The sequence below is a fragment of the Oryctolagus cuniculus genome, chromosome 4, assembly GCF_964237555.1.
Source record: "Oryctolagus cuniculus chromosome 4, mOryCun1.1, whole genome shotgun sequence".
Lineage (NCBI taxonomy): Eukaryota > Metazoa > Chordata > Mammalia > Lagomorpha > Leporidae > Oryctolagus > Oryctolagus cuniculus.
The window spans coordinates 135,184,212-135,203,302 of NC_091435.1; the positions used below are offsets into that span (position 1 = coordinate 135,184,212).

The window sequence follows — 19,091 nt, forward strand, 5'->3', positions numbered from 1 at the left end:
GTTACCAAAGACGGTGTTCTAGTTCACATTCCACTCAGTCTTTTCTTTCATAGATGACAGAGAGGGAGATTTCTTAAAAACATCCCCTCACAAAAAGTGTAAAAGCAGAAACCAAGAACAGAAAGCAACATGTAATGGTCTTCAGCCCTCCTGGGGCCATAATATAATTATTTCATTGTTGCCACGTCCATTGCTCATCACGGAATAATGAGGCATTTACTGATGGGTACCTCCATCAGAAAGTGTCCTCAACTGGGTCAATTATTTGATTGTTGGATATGTATTGCTTAGCCTTCTGTCAGGTGCTTCTTTAGCCATACCAAAACCATATAAGAATAATCACATTTATATCTTGGGATACTTGCAAGTATTCATAGAACTGCTTAACTTCAAAGTTCTGAATGGAATGTTTATTGTTGTGGCTTTTTTGATATGCCCATCTTAGATTCTTCCTAACAGCAACTTTGAGAGACTGGATTATGGGCCAGAGAAAAGACCAAGCCTCTTCAACATGAGCTCTAAGGTAGATGTTAGACTGGTCTTGTCAAGATGTTATAACTCATACTATGTGTCTTAGACTATCAGGGATTCTGTAACAAATGCCTTAGACTGAAAAGCTTTTAACAACAGAAATTTATTTCTCATGGTCAGGAGGCTGGGATGGCTAAAATCAAGGTGCTAACAGAGTGAGTTTGTGGTGAAGGACTGCTTCCTTCAAGGTGGTCAAATTCTCACCTAACGGAAGGGCTAGGTATCTCTCTGGGGTCTATTTTACGTGAGTATCAATCTTAGTTTTAAGTGATCCTCCCTCATGAGTACCCATATCTTAAAAGCTGTATCTCCTAAACTTATTGCCTTAGAAGTTAGAATTTCAGCATATGAATATTTTATGTAGTTTTAATTTATTAATATAGAGAACAGATTTCATAGAAACAATTCCAAAAATATAACAGCTTTTCTCCCTCTCTCCATCATCCTTCCTTTTTTTTCTTTAAATTTTTTGCAATATCATGCTTTCAATTTACTTTGTAATCACAGGCTTAATGCTTCTCTAAATAGAGAGTATTAGGGGCTGGCACAGTGGCATAGTAGACTAAGGCTCTGCCTGGGGCAATAGCATCCCATACGTGTCCCAGTTCATGTCTCTGCTGCTTCACTTCTGATCCAGCTCTCTGCTGTGGCCTAGGAAAGCAGTAGAAGATTACCAAATGCTTGGGCCCCTGCACACGCATGAGAGACCCAGAAGCTCCTGGCTCCTGGCTTTGGATTAGCCTGACTCCAGCCATTGTGCCTATTTGAGGAGTGAATCGGTGGATGGAAGACCTTTCTGTCCTTCCTTCTGTCTGTAATACTACCTCTCAAATAAATAAATAAATAAAATCTTAAGAAAAGTAGTCCTACAAGTAAAAATAGATCACTGTTCCTCAAGAGCATAGACAAGAGTTATAAAAAATAATCAAATCATAAGACATCAATATTACCTGACTACATTAAGGTTTCTTATTTATTTATTTAAAATACTTATTTTGATTGTCAGGGTTACAGAGAGAGGAGGGAGATACAAAGAGGAAGAGGGATCTTCTATCCACTGGTTCATTCCTCAGATGACCACAATGGCCATTCTTGGACCAGGCTACTACTAGGAGCCAGGAGCTTCCTCTGGGCCTCCTATGTGGATGTCAGTGGCCTAAACACTTAGGATATATTCTACTGCTTTTCCTAGGCCATTAACAGGGAGCTGGATAAGAAGTGAAGCAGCTGGGATTCCAACTAGTACCCTTATGGAATGCCAGCAACTGAGGCAATGGCTTAATTTGCTGTGCCACATTGTCATGCTCTCTGTGGGGAGCAACTCGGACTAGACTAAGTTACTGGAATTAAGACTTATTCTATGCATCTGCTCTCCCACAATATGGCGCTGGGAGAGGAGGAAACAGCTTCTACACAGCTGCCTCCAGTTCAACCAATAAACAGCAGGACCTGCTCCTGATTGCAGGAGAGCAGCGTACTCAGCGTGTGGGTAGCAGAGTTGGGATTGGTGGAAGAGGACTATAAAGGAGGAGAGAGACAACATGCACCAGGAACATCTATCTGAAGGAACACCTGTGCAGCCCCCGAGAGAGCCGGCCGGCGGTGTGCCGCTCCCCCGCGGAAGTGGGGAAAGTGGCAGGGGGAACCGCCCTTCCACGGAGGTGGAAGGGACGGTAGCCAATCCGGGAAGAACCAGCAGCAAACCCAAACCCGGGGAGGGCCCAGCAGACAAAAGAACAGCGCAGGGTCCTGTGTCGTTCCTCCACGAAGAGGGGGAGTGACAGCTCTCCTTTGGAGAGATTTTACATTTGCAAATATGTTTTCCCATTCTATAGTTTGCCTCTTCGTTTTATTGACTTTTTCCTTTGCTGTACAGAAGTTTCTTAGCATGATGTGATCTCGTTTGTCTATTATTGCTTTTTGTCTGTTATTCTGGGATGTTATCCAAGAAGCCTTTGCCTCTACATCTTACAGTGTTTTCCACATGTTTTCCTCTAGTAATTTGATGGTTTCAGGTCTTAGATTTAGATTCTTGATCCTTTGTGAATTGATTTTTTTATAGGGTGTAAGGTAAGGGTCTTGTTTCATATTTCTGCATATGGAGACCCAATTTTCTAAACATCATTTAATAAGTAGACAGTCCTGGGGCCATTGCTCTGGTTAGTGGGTAAAGCCGCCACCTGAGGTGCCGGCATCCCATGTGGGCATAGGTTCTAGTCCTGGCTGCTCCACTTCTGATCCAGCTCTCTGCTATAGCCTAGGAAAGCAGTAGAAGATGGGTCCCTGCACCCTCATGGGAGACCTGGAGGAAACTCCTGGCTCCTGGCTTCAGATAAGCTCAGCTGTAGCCATTGAGGCCATCTGGGGAGTGAACCAGCAGATGGAAGACCTCTCTCTCTCTCTCTCTCTCTCTCTCTGCCTCTCCTCTCTCTATGGAGCTGTGACTTTCAAGTAAAATGAATAAATCTTAAAAAAATAAAAGTAGACAGTCCTTTCTCCAGGGAGTGATTGTAACTCATTTGTCAAAGACTAGTTGGCTATAGATGCATGGATTAATTTTGGGGGTTTCTATTCTGTTCCATTGGACTACTTAAACAGACTAATGTCTATTTCTGTGACAAAACCAGGCTGTTTTGATTATAACTTCCCTGTAGTATGTCTTGAAATCTGGTATTATGATGCCTCCAGTTTTGTTTTTTAAAATTTTTTTTGGCTATTTGGGGTCTCTTGTGTTTGCTTATGAACTTTTGGATCTTTTTTTCTACATCTGAGAAGAATATCCTTGGTATTTTGATTTGGATTGCAATGAATCTATAAATTCCTTTGGGTGGTATGGACATTTTGATGGTATTAATTCTTCCAATCTATGAGCATTGAAGATTTTTCCATTTTTTTATATCTTCTTTTATTTATTTCCTTAATTCTTTTAAAGATTTTATTTATTTATATGAGAGGTTGAGTTAAGACAGAGAAAAGGAGAGACATAGAGAAAGGTCATTCATCCACTGGTTCACTCCTCAGTTGACCACAAAGGCCAGAGCTGTGTCAATCCAAAACCAGGAGCCAGGAGCTTCTTCCAGATCTCGCATGGGTGCACAGACCCAAGCACTTGGACCATCTTCTACTGCTTTCCCAGTCCATAAGCAGAGAGCTGGATGGGAAGAGCAGCAACGAGGACATGAACCGGCACCTATATGGAATGCTGACGCTGTAGGCAGAGGTTTAGCCTACTATGCCACAGTGCTGGTCTTTCCTTAATGTTTTGTAATTTTCATTGCAGAGATCTTTCACATCATTGGTTAAATTTATCCTTAGGCATTTAGATTTTTTAGTAGCTTCTGTAAATGGGACTGGTTTTATAAGTTCTTTCTCAGTCATGGCATTATTTGTGTATACAAATGCCTTTGGTTTTTGATGTTGATTTTATATCAGCTTTGCTAAAGTCTCATATAAGTTCCAACAGTCTTTTAGTGTAGTCTTTTGGTTCCCCTATATAATGGGTTATGTTATCTACAAACAGGGATAATTTGACTTCCTCTTTTCCAATTTGTATCCCTTTGATTTCTTTTTCTTGGCTAAGGACTCTGGCCAATACTTTCAGAGTTATATTGAACAGTAATGGTGAGAGTGAAGATTTTTGTCTGTTACCAGATCTTAGTGGAAATGTTTCCAGCTTTTTAAAAATTTAATATTATGCTGGGCATGGGTTTAAAAAAAAACAATTTTTCCTTTCACGGAACCTTTTTATGTTTTTTAATTTAAATTTTGTTTATTTTTTCTCCAATTTTATTATTTTTTTTCTTCTGATTAATTTTGGGTTGGGTTTGTTCTTGTGTTTTTAGGTCCTTGAAGTGCATTCTTTGATCATTTATTTAATGTCTTTCCAATTTCTTGATGTGGGCACTAATTGCTATGAACTTTCCTCTTATCACTGCTTTTACTGTTTCCCCTAAGTTTTGATATGTTTTGTTGTCATTTTCATTTGTTTCAAGAAATTCTTTTACAACCCTTTTGATGTTTTCTATGATCCGCTGTTCATTCAGGAGCATATTGTTCAATTTCCATATGTTTACATATTTTCTAGAGTTTCTGGCTTTCATTTCATTGTTAATTTCTGGCTTTCATTTCATTGTGGTCAGAAAAGATAGATGGTATCAATTCAATAGTTTTGAATTTGTTTCTTTTATGGCTTAGAATATGGTTTATCCTAGAGAATGCTCCATACATCAATGAAAAAATGTGTATTCTGGGGCTGTGGGATAAGATATTCTATGGATATCAATTAGGTCCATTTGATCCATAGTGCAGAGTAGCTGTATCGTTTCTTTGTTGACTTTTTGTCAAGTGGATCTGTCCATTGATAAAAGTGGGATGTTGAAGTCTCCCATTACAATTGTATTGGAGCATAAGTCTCTCTTTAGATCCATTAATATTTGTTTCAAATAACTGGTTACTTTAGCATTGAGTGCATATACATTTACTATAATCACATCTTCCTGTCGAATTAGTCCTTTAATCATTACATAATTACCTTGCTTTTTAATCCATTTAGTCAGTATGTTTCTTTTAACTGGAGAATTTTGTCCATTCAAGACTATTATTGATAAATAATCACTTCTGTCATTTTCCCATAAATATTCTTTTTGCTTGTATTGGATCTCCGTTATACTACTATGACTAGGAGATTTTATGTTTTCACCTTCTTTCATAATTCTAATTATTTTTATCTGTTTCTGTGTGTAGTACATCCTGAAATAACATATGTAAGGCCAGCTGGGTGCTGACAAATTCTTTCAATTTTTGTTTGTCTTGGCAGGTCTTTATTTCACCTTCATTCATAAATGACAATTTCATTGGATACAGTATTTTGGTTTGACAGTTTCTTTCCTTTAAGGACTTGGACTATATTTCTCCATTTTCTTCTTGCCTGGAGGGTTTCTAATGAGAAATCTGCTGTCAATCTAATTGGAGGTCTTTTAAGGATAATCTAATGTTTCTCTCTTACACATTTTAGGATCTTTATGTTTCATTTTTGAAAATTTGAATATAATGTGTTATGATGAAACTCTTCTCTGATCATATCTATTTGAGGTTCTATGTACTTCTGTACTTGAATGTTCATCTCTTTCTCTAAATTGGGGAAATTTTCTGTTATTATTTCACCGAATGGGTTTCCCAAGTCATTCTGTTTTTCTTTTCCTTCAGGAACTCCTAAGATATGTGTATTTGGTTATGTAATGGCATCCCATAGATCTGAAACAGTTCAGATTTTCTAAGCTTTTTATTCTTGTGTGTGTGTGTCTGATGGAGATATTTAAAGGATTGGTCTCATAGCTCAGATATTCCTTCTTCTGCCTCAATGAGTCTGTTGTTGAGGCTTTCCATTGTACTTTTTATTTGTTGTGTTGAATTCTTCATTTCTATTATTTCAACTTGATTTTTCTTTAATATCTCTGTCTCCTGGCAGAATTTTCCATCCATGTCTTTTACTGGTTTTCTTACTTCTTTTAATTGTTTCCCTGTGCTTTTGAGTTATCCTATCATTCTTTCAAATTCTTTTTCAGGTATTTCCTCAATCTCCTCATCCTCACAGTCTAATATTGTAGTATTGCATTCCTTTTTGTTCTGTTCCATATAATTCTACATTTATTTTTATGTATATAGGGAAATAGTTATTGGTACTTCCTCTGAAGGCTGTGTTCTTGGAATTGTGCCTCTAAGGCTTAGTGGAATGCTCACAGTTTACAGCAGATATCTAGAGATGAGCTTTTGGTGGGGCCAGGGAGCTCTGGTCAGCATTTGTGGGTGGGTCAAGCCCAGTGAACACCCAAGTTGTGCATGGTGGATCTCCTTTATTCTCAGTAAAGGGTGGGAATGTTCACACTGGCTGGTTTGTTACAACCTCAGGCCTTCTCTGAGCCAAGGGGAACAACAGCCTAAGGTAAGCTCATGGTGCTTGCACACTCAACCCACTCAGGTGGATGAATCACACAAAAGATCTATGCACTCCATAGTGTAGGCACTGAGCATTCTATGAGTTCCCTCCCCAGCACCCAGGGAATTCTGAGCTTCTGGAGTAGGCTCAAGTGATTGCCTAAAGACCCAGCCACAACCCATGCCCTTTTCTGTTTCCCAGCCTACATAGAAGTCACACATCTACAGGATTCCCACAGTCATAGGCTGCAGGGCTCTCACAGTGTATCCTGTGAGCCTCCCTGTCCATGGGATGAGCCACCCACCCCCAGAGACAGCTGCCTGCATGACAAATGTCAACTGATGCTCTGCCTCAGCAAGCTGAGTCTGGTGTTTTAGTGGCAGGAAGGGAGGGAAGCGACATCCCCCCACTTCACAGTGCTAAATGGACACCCTGCCCTGCCAACTCTCCAGGATAGACTCAAAGTCAGTTGGAACCATGGAGCTCTCCCTCAGACAAATCCACTAGTGGTGTGCAGGCCACCACCGTCTCCAGTCTCCTTACTCTAGGAAGTCAACATTTCCCTTACTGACTTTTCAGTGCTTTGGTAGGGGAAGGGAGGAAAACAATGTGGCCTCCCTTCCCAGAACTCGGTGGTTGCCTTACCTCCTAGCAGCTCTCCAAGCCAGTCTCAAAGGGAGAGGGAACCATGGGTTCTCCCTCAGACAAGATTACCAGTGCTATGTGGGCTGATGCAGCCTGGTCTCACCTTGCTCTGGTACGATGACATCTCTGTGGCTGCCATTCACAAGGGTTGTTGGGTAGTGTCCTGCTAGCTGCTGTGTGTTTGTACACTGTGTTTGATTCACCACAGAGTCTCTCTTCTCTTGTATATAATTTCCACTGAAAAAATCTCTCCAGTTGTCCCCTGGAAGGAAATCCCTCCCCTCTGTTCTTCTGGTATCTTCCTGTGGTCAAAATCAGCATATTTTTTCACTATCCCACTATCTTGCATCCTCCTCTCAGCAAATGAATTTGAGGAAGAAGCACAAGGTTTCCATCACATTAGGAAACCTTAGTCTCCGGGCAAGAAGATCCATAGCTTTTGCTGATGCTTCTTTGCTGCCCATCTGATAAAAGAGAAACCTTTCTGTGCTTATGGAGACACCGCTTAGGATTTAGGGATTCAGAAATGGCTCCAAGCTTTCAGTCTGATGTTCGGTATTCAAAGTAGGAAGCAGATATTTGCATTTATATCTAGAGAAGAAAGAAGAAATGTCATATTTAGGTTATAACAAGGGCTCTGATCTCATCTTACTTTTGTCTATAAACAGCCATATATATGAAACACTAGTCTATCTAAATGGACCTCTTCTTTTCCTTTCCTGACCCATATTCTTCACTCCCACTTTAGGTCACAGCCATTTTTCTTTTTTAGGATAAGTGCCTCTCTTTTCAGCAATTCTATATATACATCTAAGTGACATTACATCTCTGGGGTTCATATTTTGATCTGTTATAATGGGATATAGGATGCCTAGGATTGAGCTAGCTATAAGATGTCATATTGAACCATGTACAAATCTCTTCGGGATGGGGTTGGCATTGTGGCATGGTGGGTTAAGTAACCACCTGAAATCCTGGTATCCCATAAGAGCTCTGGTTGAAGTCACAGCTGTTCCACTTCTGACTGACCAGCTCCCTACCAATGTGCCTGAACATATGGCAGAAGATGGTCTAAGTATTTGGTTCTTGCCACTCACATGGAAGATTCTGATTGAGTTCCAGGCTCCTGGATTTGTTTTGGCCCAGTCCTGATCATCCTACTTATTTGTGGACTGAACCAACAGATGGAAGATATTCTCTCTCTCTCCCCCCACCTAATTCCGCTTTTCAATAAATAAAATATATCTTGCAAACCTTTCAAGTGATAAGATATTTTATAAGTATGAGAGTTCCTGAAGTAAAGTCAGAATTTTCCTCAAAATAAAGAAACATACATATTCAACAGAATCATAAAGTAAGATGCATGTTGTTTCTGTGAATGCAGGAGACTTTTCCAATCAATGTAACTATGTAGATTATGTAGTTACTCTTGCTCTTTAAGACCTATAATACAAGTAGCACTTGAATTGTCACTGTGTTTAAAAGCAATGTTTGTATTTTAGGTCCACTAGCAGCAATGTATTGTCTTTTCAGACTAGAGTTAATCATGAATAGGAAAACAATTTAGCATTGAACTGCTTTCAGAAGACAAGCAGCAAACACCAAATTTATTCACTGTGATTTGTCTGGTGATCTTTGTATTTCAAAATAATAAAAATATATACACAGATACACACATATGCAATATGTGTAAACAATATAAAATCAGCCTTCCATATCTGCAGTTTCCATACCTGTGGATTCCACCAACTAAAAATAGAAAATGTTTGGGAAAACTTTCCATGTGTACTGAATACATACTAATTTTTCTTCTTATCATTATTCACTGAAAATACAGTATAACAACCATTTATGCAGCATTCACAATCTGTTAGATTTAGGTGATCTTCAGATGACTTAATATATGTGGAAGAATGCACACAGTTTACATGAAAATCCTACATTGTTTTGTACAAGGAACTCGAGTATTCACTGACTTTGGTACCTGCAAGGTATCTTAGAAGCAATCCTCCATGAATACCAGGAATTGCTGTACTTCTCAGAAACAGAAAAACTAATAAATACATACTTGTAATTTAAAAAAAATTATCATTCATAGTCTGAAGCATTTGTGTATTTACCAATGCACATGTATATTGTCTATGTTGATTTGTTTTAATTCCAGATTTTTCTGTCTATAGTAATTCACACATAAAAAAAACAACTCAAGATAAGACTCCTGAAAATCTATGCCTCAAACAAAAAAGTCAGAGCACAAGTAAAAATTGTCAAAATCAAATTTTTCAAAACTGAAAATAATCAATGATTTTCAACAATCTGAAGAGCCTTTATTTAAAAAAACAAACAAATAGGAAAATCTCATGAAAAAGTGACCTGTGGTGGTTCAACTTTACCCATTCCTATTTCTCTGTCACCAGTTCCACAGTAGCATTAAAAACCAGAAGCCTCGGGATAGGCAATTGGTTCAGCAGTTAAGACACTGCTTGGGGTGCCCTGACTACATATTGAAGTACCTGGGTTTAGTTCCAGCTCTATCTCCAACTGTTTCTTCCTGCTAATAAGCACCCTCAGAGGCAGCCAGTTATAGCTCAAGTAGTTGGATTCCTACCACACTTCTGTAGAATCGGAATGAGTTTTGGGCTCCTGATTTTGGTCTGACCCAGCCCTGGTTGTTGTAGCCATTTGGAAAGTGAAATAGGGGATGGAAGATCTCTCTTTTTTTTTCTGTCTCCGCCTGTGCCTCTGTCTTTCTGCCTTTCAAATAAATATAAATTAATATTTTAAAAGTTAAAATGTATTCATTTTACGGCTGTCATAATAAACACTCAAAGTTGTGCATATCATATTTCCCCAAACTGTGAATATGCTGTCATACATGTGATCATTCATGTCAATATGATGTTTGGTAAGAGATATTTCAGGGACATATACTGGAGAGCATGAGTGTGCTTTTGATATAAAACCTTAATTTAAAAAAACATTAAATGAACAATTCTGTTTTAAGTTTTAGCCATCTAAAACACACACAAAATTCCTTTTATAAGATTCATTCTGGGGGCTGGAGTTGTGGCATAGAGAGTAACATTACCACCTGTGACACCAGCATCCCAAATGTGCCTTGGATTGTTTCCTGGCTGCTCAGCTTCCAATGCAGCTCCCTGATAACGGCCTGGGAAAAGCAGCGAAGGCGGCTCAAGTGTTTGGGCCCCTGCCACCCTCTTGGGAGAGAGACTGGGACAAAGCTCTTGGCTTCCGCCTGGTTCAGTGCTGGCAGTTGTAGCCATTTGGGGAGTGAACCAGCAGATGGAAGATCTCTCTCTGACACTCCCTCTCGCTATGTTACTCTTTCAAAACAAATAAATCTTAATAAATTAAAAAATTCATCCTCCATAAACTTTCTACAGTTTGTTCAGATCTTCTAAATTTTTTTTACAATTTCTCTTGTTTCTTTGTGCTGGAACAACCTATCATTCTGCCTTTAGATAAAAATTTATTATCTTTGTTCCTTTAATGTTTTGATCATACAAAACAGTTTCTCATAAAAATTACTATTCCTTTTTGAGCTTTCCTTACCAAAATTGCATACTTATGCTTACCTTTCTTTGTGTCTCTCTCCCTTACTTACTGTTTCCTTCATGTCTTGCTTTTATTTGCTTTCTAAATTCACACTTTGAGAAAGGGTTTAAATAATATCTGAATTAGACAAAATTATTTTTTAAACAAAAGCCTAACTTCATGCCTTTTTACCATTTTTTTCTTACCAAAAATACATCTCATGGAACAGAATAGAGTCCAGAAATTAGTCCACATACATACAGCAAACTGTATTTTTGACAAAAATATTCAGACCATACAGTGGAGTAAGGATAGTCTCTACAACAAATGGTGCTGGCAAAACTGTATGTATATATGTAGAAGGACGAAAGTATATCCATACCTCTCACCATATACAAAAATCAACTCAAGATAGATTAAAGACTTAAATTTAAAACCCAACACTATGAAGTTATTAGAAGCAAACTTAATGGAAACTCTCTAAGACATTAGTGAAGGGGATAATTTCTTGGATAAGACCCCCATAGCACAGGCAACAAAAACAAAACTAAATAAATGGGACTATAATATAAAGCTCAGAAGCTTTTGCACAGCAAAGGAAATTATCAACAGAGTGAAGAGACATTAAACAGAATAGGAAAAATATTTGCAAACCACCTATCTGACAAAGGATTTAATATCCTGAATGTATTAATAACTTTAAAAACTCAACACTCCACCCCCAAAAGAAAAAAACAACCAATCCAGTTGAAAATGGGCAAAGGTCTTTAATAGACAATTCTCAAAAGAAGAAATACAAATGGACAACAAACATATGAAAAAACTCTCAACGTTATTAGCCATCAGGGAAATACAAATCAAAACCACAATGAGATATCACTTCACCCTGTCAGAATGGCTAAAATCCAAAAGACAGAGAGCAACAAATGCTGGCAAGGATGTGGAGACTGTGCAACAGTTGTATGCTGGTGGCAATATAAATTAGTGCAGCCATTGTGGAAAACAGTGTGGAGTTTTCTTAAAAAAAATTAGAAATAGACCTGCCACATGATCCAGAAATCCCACTACTCGTTATATACCCAAAAGACTTGAACACAATGAGTGTACCAAATTTTATTGAAGTCACATATACTTCAAAAAGTGTTTGGGTTGGGTCTGGCATTAGGTAAACTCTCCACTTGCCATACCAGCATCCCATATGGGTGCCAGTTCAAGTCCCCGGCTGCTCCAGTTCAGATCCAGTTCCCTGATTGCCTGGGAAACAGCAGAAGATGGCCCAAGGGCTTGGGCCTCTGCACCCACACTGCTCCTGGTTTAGGCTAAGCTCTGGCCCTAGCTTTTGTGGCCATTTGCCGAGTAAACCAGCAGATGAAAGATTCTCTCTCTCTCTTTCTCTCTATAACTCTACCCTCCAAATAAGTCAAATAATCTTTTTTTAAAAGGTGTTTGCATTAATTCTTATTTTCTGATGATTTTATAACATTTTTCCTTTAAGCCAATTAAATATAAATTAAAATATATACATACATTTATAGTATACACTCATATATATTTTATATATACAAATATATAAAATACATATTATATATAATATATATTTTATATGTGTATGAATGTGTATATATATGTGTACGTATATTATATATATTATATATATATACATACATACACAAATAGACTGACATACACCCATTACATGACTCTCACTTTTCTGACTGCATACTGGGTTTGATAAATCAAGACTCACTAATTGGATTTGGAGCATGGGAAAAGGTAAGTTCACCTGTTCATATGGCTAAAGGTTTTTCATTTTTTAGTTTCAAAGTGGTTCTTTGTTTTTCTTCCTTTTGGAATATCAGTCTTTCAGTTGATTGACTATTCCATTGACCTTACAACTATTATCTAGGCAAATCTAAATAGACATTTTCCAAAACAATGACTCTCAGGTGTCTAAGTTGTTAGTTGTCATGGAGCTGCTTAATATGAAAGCCCTCTTTTTCCTCTGTCTTGGTGCAATGAAAATCTTCTAAGTGGGCTTGAATTGAATAACAGATTCATCTTTCTTTTGTTTGATAATCTGGTTGCTTGATTAATCAGTGAGAACTGGTAACAAATTTCAAAACATTATTTATAGTGTTTTTCTTTTCATTTTCCTGGCCTATGTGGCAGACAAAGCTGTTTTTCTTCTTTTTTTCTATTTAACCACTGACATAGTTCTTTCCTTGGATATCTGTGTTTTAGCTAGGGCTGATTGGCTTAGCTAGAAGGTTGTAAGGTTTGTAAGACATGGGTGATTCTAACAGTGCACTTTATCTTAATACGAGTGAAAAAGTGAGCAATTTCAGTGCAGGCAAATAAATAAGATATGGAGAAATTAGAAACCTCTGCAAACAGTTGGATATTGTGGGGAGCAACTGAGACTAGACTAAGTTACTGGAATTAAGACTTATTCTATGCATCTGCTCTCCCACAATATGGTGCTGAGAGAGACACCAAACAACCTCTACGCAGCTGCCTCTCGCCAATTTGACTGATGAGCTGCAGGAGCGGATCCTGCTCCTGATTGGAGGAGAGCAGTGCTCGGCGTGTGGGTAGCAGAGTTGGGATTGGTGGAAGAGGACTATAAAGGAGGAGAGAGACAACATGCACCAGGGAACATCTATCTGAAGGAACACCTGAGCAGCCCCCGAGAGAGCCGGCCGGTGGTGTGCTGCTCCTCCGCGGAAGCGGGGAAAGTGGCAGGGGAAGCCGCCCCTCCACGGAGGTGGAGGGGTCAGCAGCTAACCTGGGAAGGACCAGCAGCAAACCCTGGAAGGGCCGAGCAGACAAAACAACAGCGCAGGGTCCAGTGTCGTTCCTCCGCGAATGGGGGAGCGACAGATATGTGTCCCATCATGTTGTTTAAACTTATAGTTGCAGTATTCTAATTTAGTTCTAAGGAAAATAAGTTTGGGCAATTCTAATAATGGCTATTTGAGTGCTTAATTTTCCATGGCGTAATTTCTCATCAGTTAAAAATGTTGACAAGATTGGACCAACACTTTTGAACATACATTTGGCTAGGTTTTATATTTTTTAACCAATACACAATAAATTATAAAATAATCCCAGATTATTAAAACAATGGTAGTATAACATTCTTAACCACTGGTTTGAAAAGGTTAAAATAAAGCGTGACAAATTTATGTTTGAAGCAATACTGATACAATAGTGTCGCTCCCCCTCTTCGTGGAGGAACGACACAGGACCCTGCGCTGTTCTTTCGTCTGCTCGGCCCTCCCCGGGTTTGCTGCTGATTCTTCCCGGGTTGGCTACTGTCCCTTCCACCTCCGTGGAAGGGCGGTTCCCCCTGCCACATTCCCCACTTCCGCAGGGGAGCGGCACACCGCCGGCCGGCTCTCTCGGGGGCTGCACAGGTGTTCCCTTAGATGTTCCCCTTAGATGTTCCTGGTGCATGCCGTCTCTCTCCTCCTTTATAGTCCTCCTCTGCCAATCCCAACTCGGCTGCCCACACGCCGAGTACGCTGCTCTCCTCCAATCAGGAGCAGGTCCTACAGTTTATTGGCTGAACTGGAGGCAGCTGTGTAGAAACTGTTTTCTTCTCTTCCAGCGCCATATTGTGGGAGAGCAGATGCATAGAATAAGTCTTAATTCCAGTAACTTAGTCTAAGTCCGGGTTGCTCCCCACACAATAGGTATTTATTTCTCTTTATATTTTTTCTTTTCTTAAATTTTAGTTCTAAAATATGAGAGAACATACAGTATTTGGTTTTCTGTGTTCAGCTTATTTTACTCAACATGATGTTCTCCAGTTGCATTCATTTTTGTTGCAAATGGTAGAATTTCATTTTTAAGCTGAATAATATCTCACTGTGTATATACCACATATTCTTTATCCACTCATCTGATGATGGACATCTTAGTTGATTCCAAATTTTGGCTATTGTGAACAGTGCTGCTATAAACATGGTGATGCAGGTAACTTTCTGAAATAATGCATTCACGGCTTTTGGGTATACACTCAGAAGTGAGATTGTTGGATCATATGGCAAGTCTATTTCTAGCTTTTAAAGAAATCTCCACATCGTTTTCCACAAAGGCTGCACTAATTTATGTTGCCACCAGCATACAACTGTTGCACATTCTCCACCTCCTTGCCAGCATTTGTTGCTCTCTGTCTTTTGGATTTTAGCCATTCTGACAGGGTAAAGTGATATCTCATTGTGGTTTTGATTTGCATTTCCCTGATGGCTAATAACGTTGAGAGTTTTTTTCATATATTTGTTGGCCATTTGTATTTTTTCTTTTGACAACTGTCTACTGAGGTCCTTTGCCCATGTCTTAACTGGATTTCTTGGGATTTTGTTGTTTTGACAAGGAAATTGTCTTGGCATACTTTAAGAATTTAAAAATCTCCTTTTTTAAAAAATTATTTGTATAAAGAAAACAAATTTCATATATAGTTTTAAAAACATAATGATACTTCACATTCTCCTTCCCTCCTTCTTCCTTTATTGTTTTTCTTTTAATTTTTGTGATAAGGACTTAGGCCATTTTCTACTGCTTTCCCAGGCCATAGCAGAGAACTGGATCGGAAGAGGAGCAGCCAGGTCTTGAACCAGCACCCATATGGGATGCCGGCACTTCAGGCCAGGGCTTTAACCCACTGTGTCACAGCGTGGGCTCCAGTATGTGTCTTTTTTAAAGAAACCTTTTATTTAATGAATATAAATTTCATAGGTACAACTTTAGGAATATAGTGCTTCTTACCCCCATACCCACCCTCCCACTCCCACTCCCATTTTCCCCCCCTTCCTTCCCCCATCACATTCTTCTTTAAGATTCATTTTTCATTAGCTTTATATATAGAAGACCAACTCTACACTAAGTGAAGATTTCAACAATTTGTACCCCACATGCACACAAAGTATAAAGAACTGTTTGAGAATATGTTTTACAGTTAATTCTCATTAAGGTCAGAGGTCCTGCATGGGAGTTAAGTGCAAAGTGACTCCTGTTGTTAATTTAACAATTAACACTCTTATGTATGACATCAGTGATCACCTGAGGCTCTTGACATGAGCTGCCAAGTCTATGGAAGCCTTTTGAATCCACGATCTCCAGCAGTGTTTAGTCAGGGGCATAAGCAAAGTGGAAGTTCTCTCTCCTCCCTTCAGAGAAAAGTACATCCTTCTTCGATGGCTCTTTCTTTCCACTGGGATCTCACTCACAGAGATCCTTCATGTGGATCATTTTTGCCACAGCATCTTGAGTTTCCATGCCTGATTGCTCTTATGGGCTTTTCAGCCAGATTAGAATGCCTTAAGAGCTGATTCTAAGGTCAAAGAACTGTTCAGGGTATTTGTCATTCAATGAATCTGCTGTGTGGACTGCTTCCCATGTTGGAACATTCTCTCCTTTTTAATTCTATCTATTGTTATTACAAGATACTTGATCTTATTTATATAATCCCTTTGAAACTATCTATATGATCAATTAATATGATAACTTTAACACATAAGATGGCATAATTATCACCCAGCTTAATGGGACTTGGAGTCTCATGGCAAGTTTTTAGCTTTCCCCATAGAAGTAAGTCCACAGGAATGTATGCAGAACTATACAGCTCCTCCCTCTCTTATTCCAGCTCTTATTTCTACTGGGATGTATTTTCAATTGACTTTATACACATATGATTAATTCTATGTTAAGGCAGGCGCCGCAGCTCACTAGGCTAATCCTCCGCCTGCGGCACTGGCACCCCAGGTTCTAGTCCCGGATAGGGTGCAGGATTCTGTCCCGGTTGCTCCTCTTCCAGTCCAACTCTCTGCTGTGGCCTGGGAAGGCAGTGGAGAATGACCCAAGTGCTTGGGCCCTGCACCTGCATGGGAGACCAGGAGGAAGCACCTGGCTCCTGGCTTTGGATTGGTGCAGTGCGCCAGCCATAACAGCCATTTAGGGAGTGAACCAATGGAAGGAAGACCTTTCTCTCTGTCTCTCTCTCTGTCTAACTCTACCTGTCAAAAAATTTTTCTATGTTAAGTGAAGAGTACATCCAATGGTATTAAGTAGGAAAAAATAAAAATAATAATAAACAAAGAACTGTTCCTTGACAGTCAAGACATGGGCTGTTCAAGTCATTGCTCCTCATAGTGTCAATTTTACTTCTATAGGTTTCGTTTTAGATACTCTGTTGGTTATCACAGATAAGGGAGAACATGTGCTATTTGTCCCTTTGCAACTAGCTTATTTCACTAAGTATGATGTTTTCCAGATTCATCCATTTTGTTGCAAATGGCTGGATTTCATTTTTTTTTTACCATTGTGTAGTATTCCATAGAGTACATATCCCACAATTTTGTTATCCAGTCTTCAGTTGACAAGCATGTAGGTTGATTCCATATCTTAGCTATTATGAATTGAGGTGCAATAAACATAGGGGTGCAGATAACTCTTTTATTTGCTGATTTCATTTCCCTTGGGTAAATTCCAAGGAAAGGCATGGCTGGGTCATATGGTAGGACTATATTCCTATTGAGTTATCTCCAAACTGTCTTCCAAAGTGGTTTTACCAGTTTACATTTTCATTAACAGTGGATTAGGGTCCCTTTTCCCCCACATCCTCGTCAGCATTTGTTGTTTGTTGATTTCTGTATGAAAACCATTCTCACTGGGTGAGGTGAAACATCATTGTGGTTTTGACTTGCATTTCGCTGATGGCTAGTGTTTCTGAGCATTTTTTTCATGTGTCTGTTGGCCATTTGGATTTCCTCTTTTGAAAAATGTTTAAGTCCTTGACCCATTTCTTAACTGGATTGTTTGTTTTGTTGTTGTGGAGTTTCTTGATCTCTTTATGTATTCTGGTTATTAATCCTTCTTCAGCTGCATGGTTTGCAAAAAATTTCTCACAATTCATTGGCTGCCTCTTCACTGTCTTCAGTGTTTCTTTTGCAGTATAGAAGCTTCGTGATTTTATGTAATCTTGTTTGTTAATTTTGGTTTTATTGCCTATGCCTCTGGAGTCTTTTCCAGGAATTCTCTTCCTGTGCCAATATTTTGCAGGGTTTCCCCAGTGCTCTCTAATACTTAGATGGTATTAGGCTGGAGATTTAGGATCTGTCCATTGCTGAAATTGGGGTATTGACTTCCCCCATTACTATTGTGTTTGAGCATATATCTCCCTTTAAATCCCTTAAATAGCCAGGTGCCCTGTAATTAGGTGCATATACATTTAAAATAGTCATATCTTCCTGTTGAAATGATGCTTTAATCATTATATAATGTCCTCCTTTGTCTCTTTTAATAGTTTTTGTTTTCAAGTCTATTTTGCCTAATATTAGGATGGTTTCTGTTAGCATGGATTACCTGTTTGCATCCTTTCACTTTCTTTCTGCATGCATCTTTGTTGGTAAGATGTGTTTCTTGTGTGCATCAAATAGATGGGTTTTCTTTTTTAATCCATTCAGCCAGTCTGTGTCTTTTAACTGGGAAGTTGAGACCATTTACATTCAGGGTGACTATTGTTAAGTACCGACTTTGGTCTTCTATATTTCTGCAAACAGTCCTCTTTTTGTATTTTGTATTTTCTTTGCTGGATCCTGTACTTTTGCTGGATCATTTTCTGTGTTCATCTTCTCTCATAGTGACGTTCCTGTTTCTGTGTTTCTGTGTGTAGCACATCCTTGAACATCTTTTGTAGGGCTTGGTGAGTAGTTACAAATTCTTTTGATTTCTGTTTGTTGTGGAAGATTCTTATTTCTCCTTTATTCATAAATGAGAGTTTTACAGTATACAATATTCTTGGTTGATAGTTTTTTTTTTTCTCATAGGATTTGGAATATATCTTGCCATTCTCTTCTTTCCTATAGAGTTTCTGATGAGAAGTCTGCAGTGAATCTAATTGATCTCTTCTGAATGTTATTTGGCATTTCTCTTGTGCACATTTTAGATTTTTTCTTTATGTTTTACTGTGGAGAGTTTTATTACCATGTGTTGTGGTGAAGATCTTTTCTGGCCATGACTATTGGGAATTCTGTGAACCTCCTGTACTTGGATATCTCTTTGTTTCTCCAGATTGAAAAAGTTTTCTGTTATTATTTCATTAAGGAGACCTTCTAATCCTTTCTTTTGATCCCTTTTGGAATTCCTAGGATCCATATGTTGGGTCATTTGATAAAATATTGTAGATATCCAACCATGTTTTTTTTTAATTTTCTAATTTTTTCTTCTTTTATTTGGTCTAATATTTCCAGAAATTTGTCTTTTAGTTTCGATATTCTTCCTTCTGTTTCACCTATTCTGTTGTGAAGCTTTCCACTTCATGTTTTCAAAGATTTTATTTATTTACTTGATAGTTAGAGTTACAGTGAGAGGGAGAGATAGAGAGAGAAAGGTCCTCCATCTGCTGACTCACTCCCCAAATGGC

At 38.7% G+C, this 19,091-nt stretch overlaps 1 protein-coding gene across 12 annotated transcripts in view; it reads left to right on the plus strand.

Annotated features, from left to right (window-relative positions):
• Nucleotides 1-403: 403 nt before the first annotated feature.
• The window catches only part of LOC100341111 (phospholipid scramblase 2), a 105,503-nt gene continuing 86,815 nt past the window's right edge, over nucleotides 404-19,091 (plus strand). For 10 of the 12 annotated variants that reach the window (XM_008266290.3, XM_008266292.3, XM_008266293.3 and 7 more), the window contains exon 1: nucleotides 404-523. The gene's annotated coding sequence lies outside the window, so the exon portion shown is untranslated. The remainder of the gene's footprint in view (nucleotides 524-19,091) is intronic. The other 2 variants (XM_051818678.2, XM_051818679.2) reach the window with 1 other exon arrangement.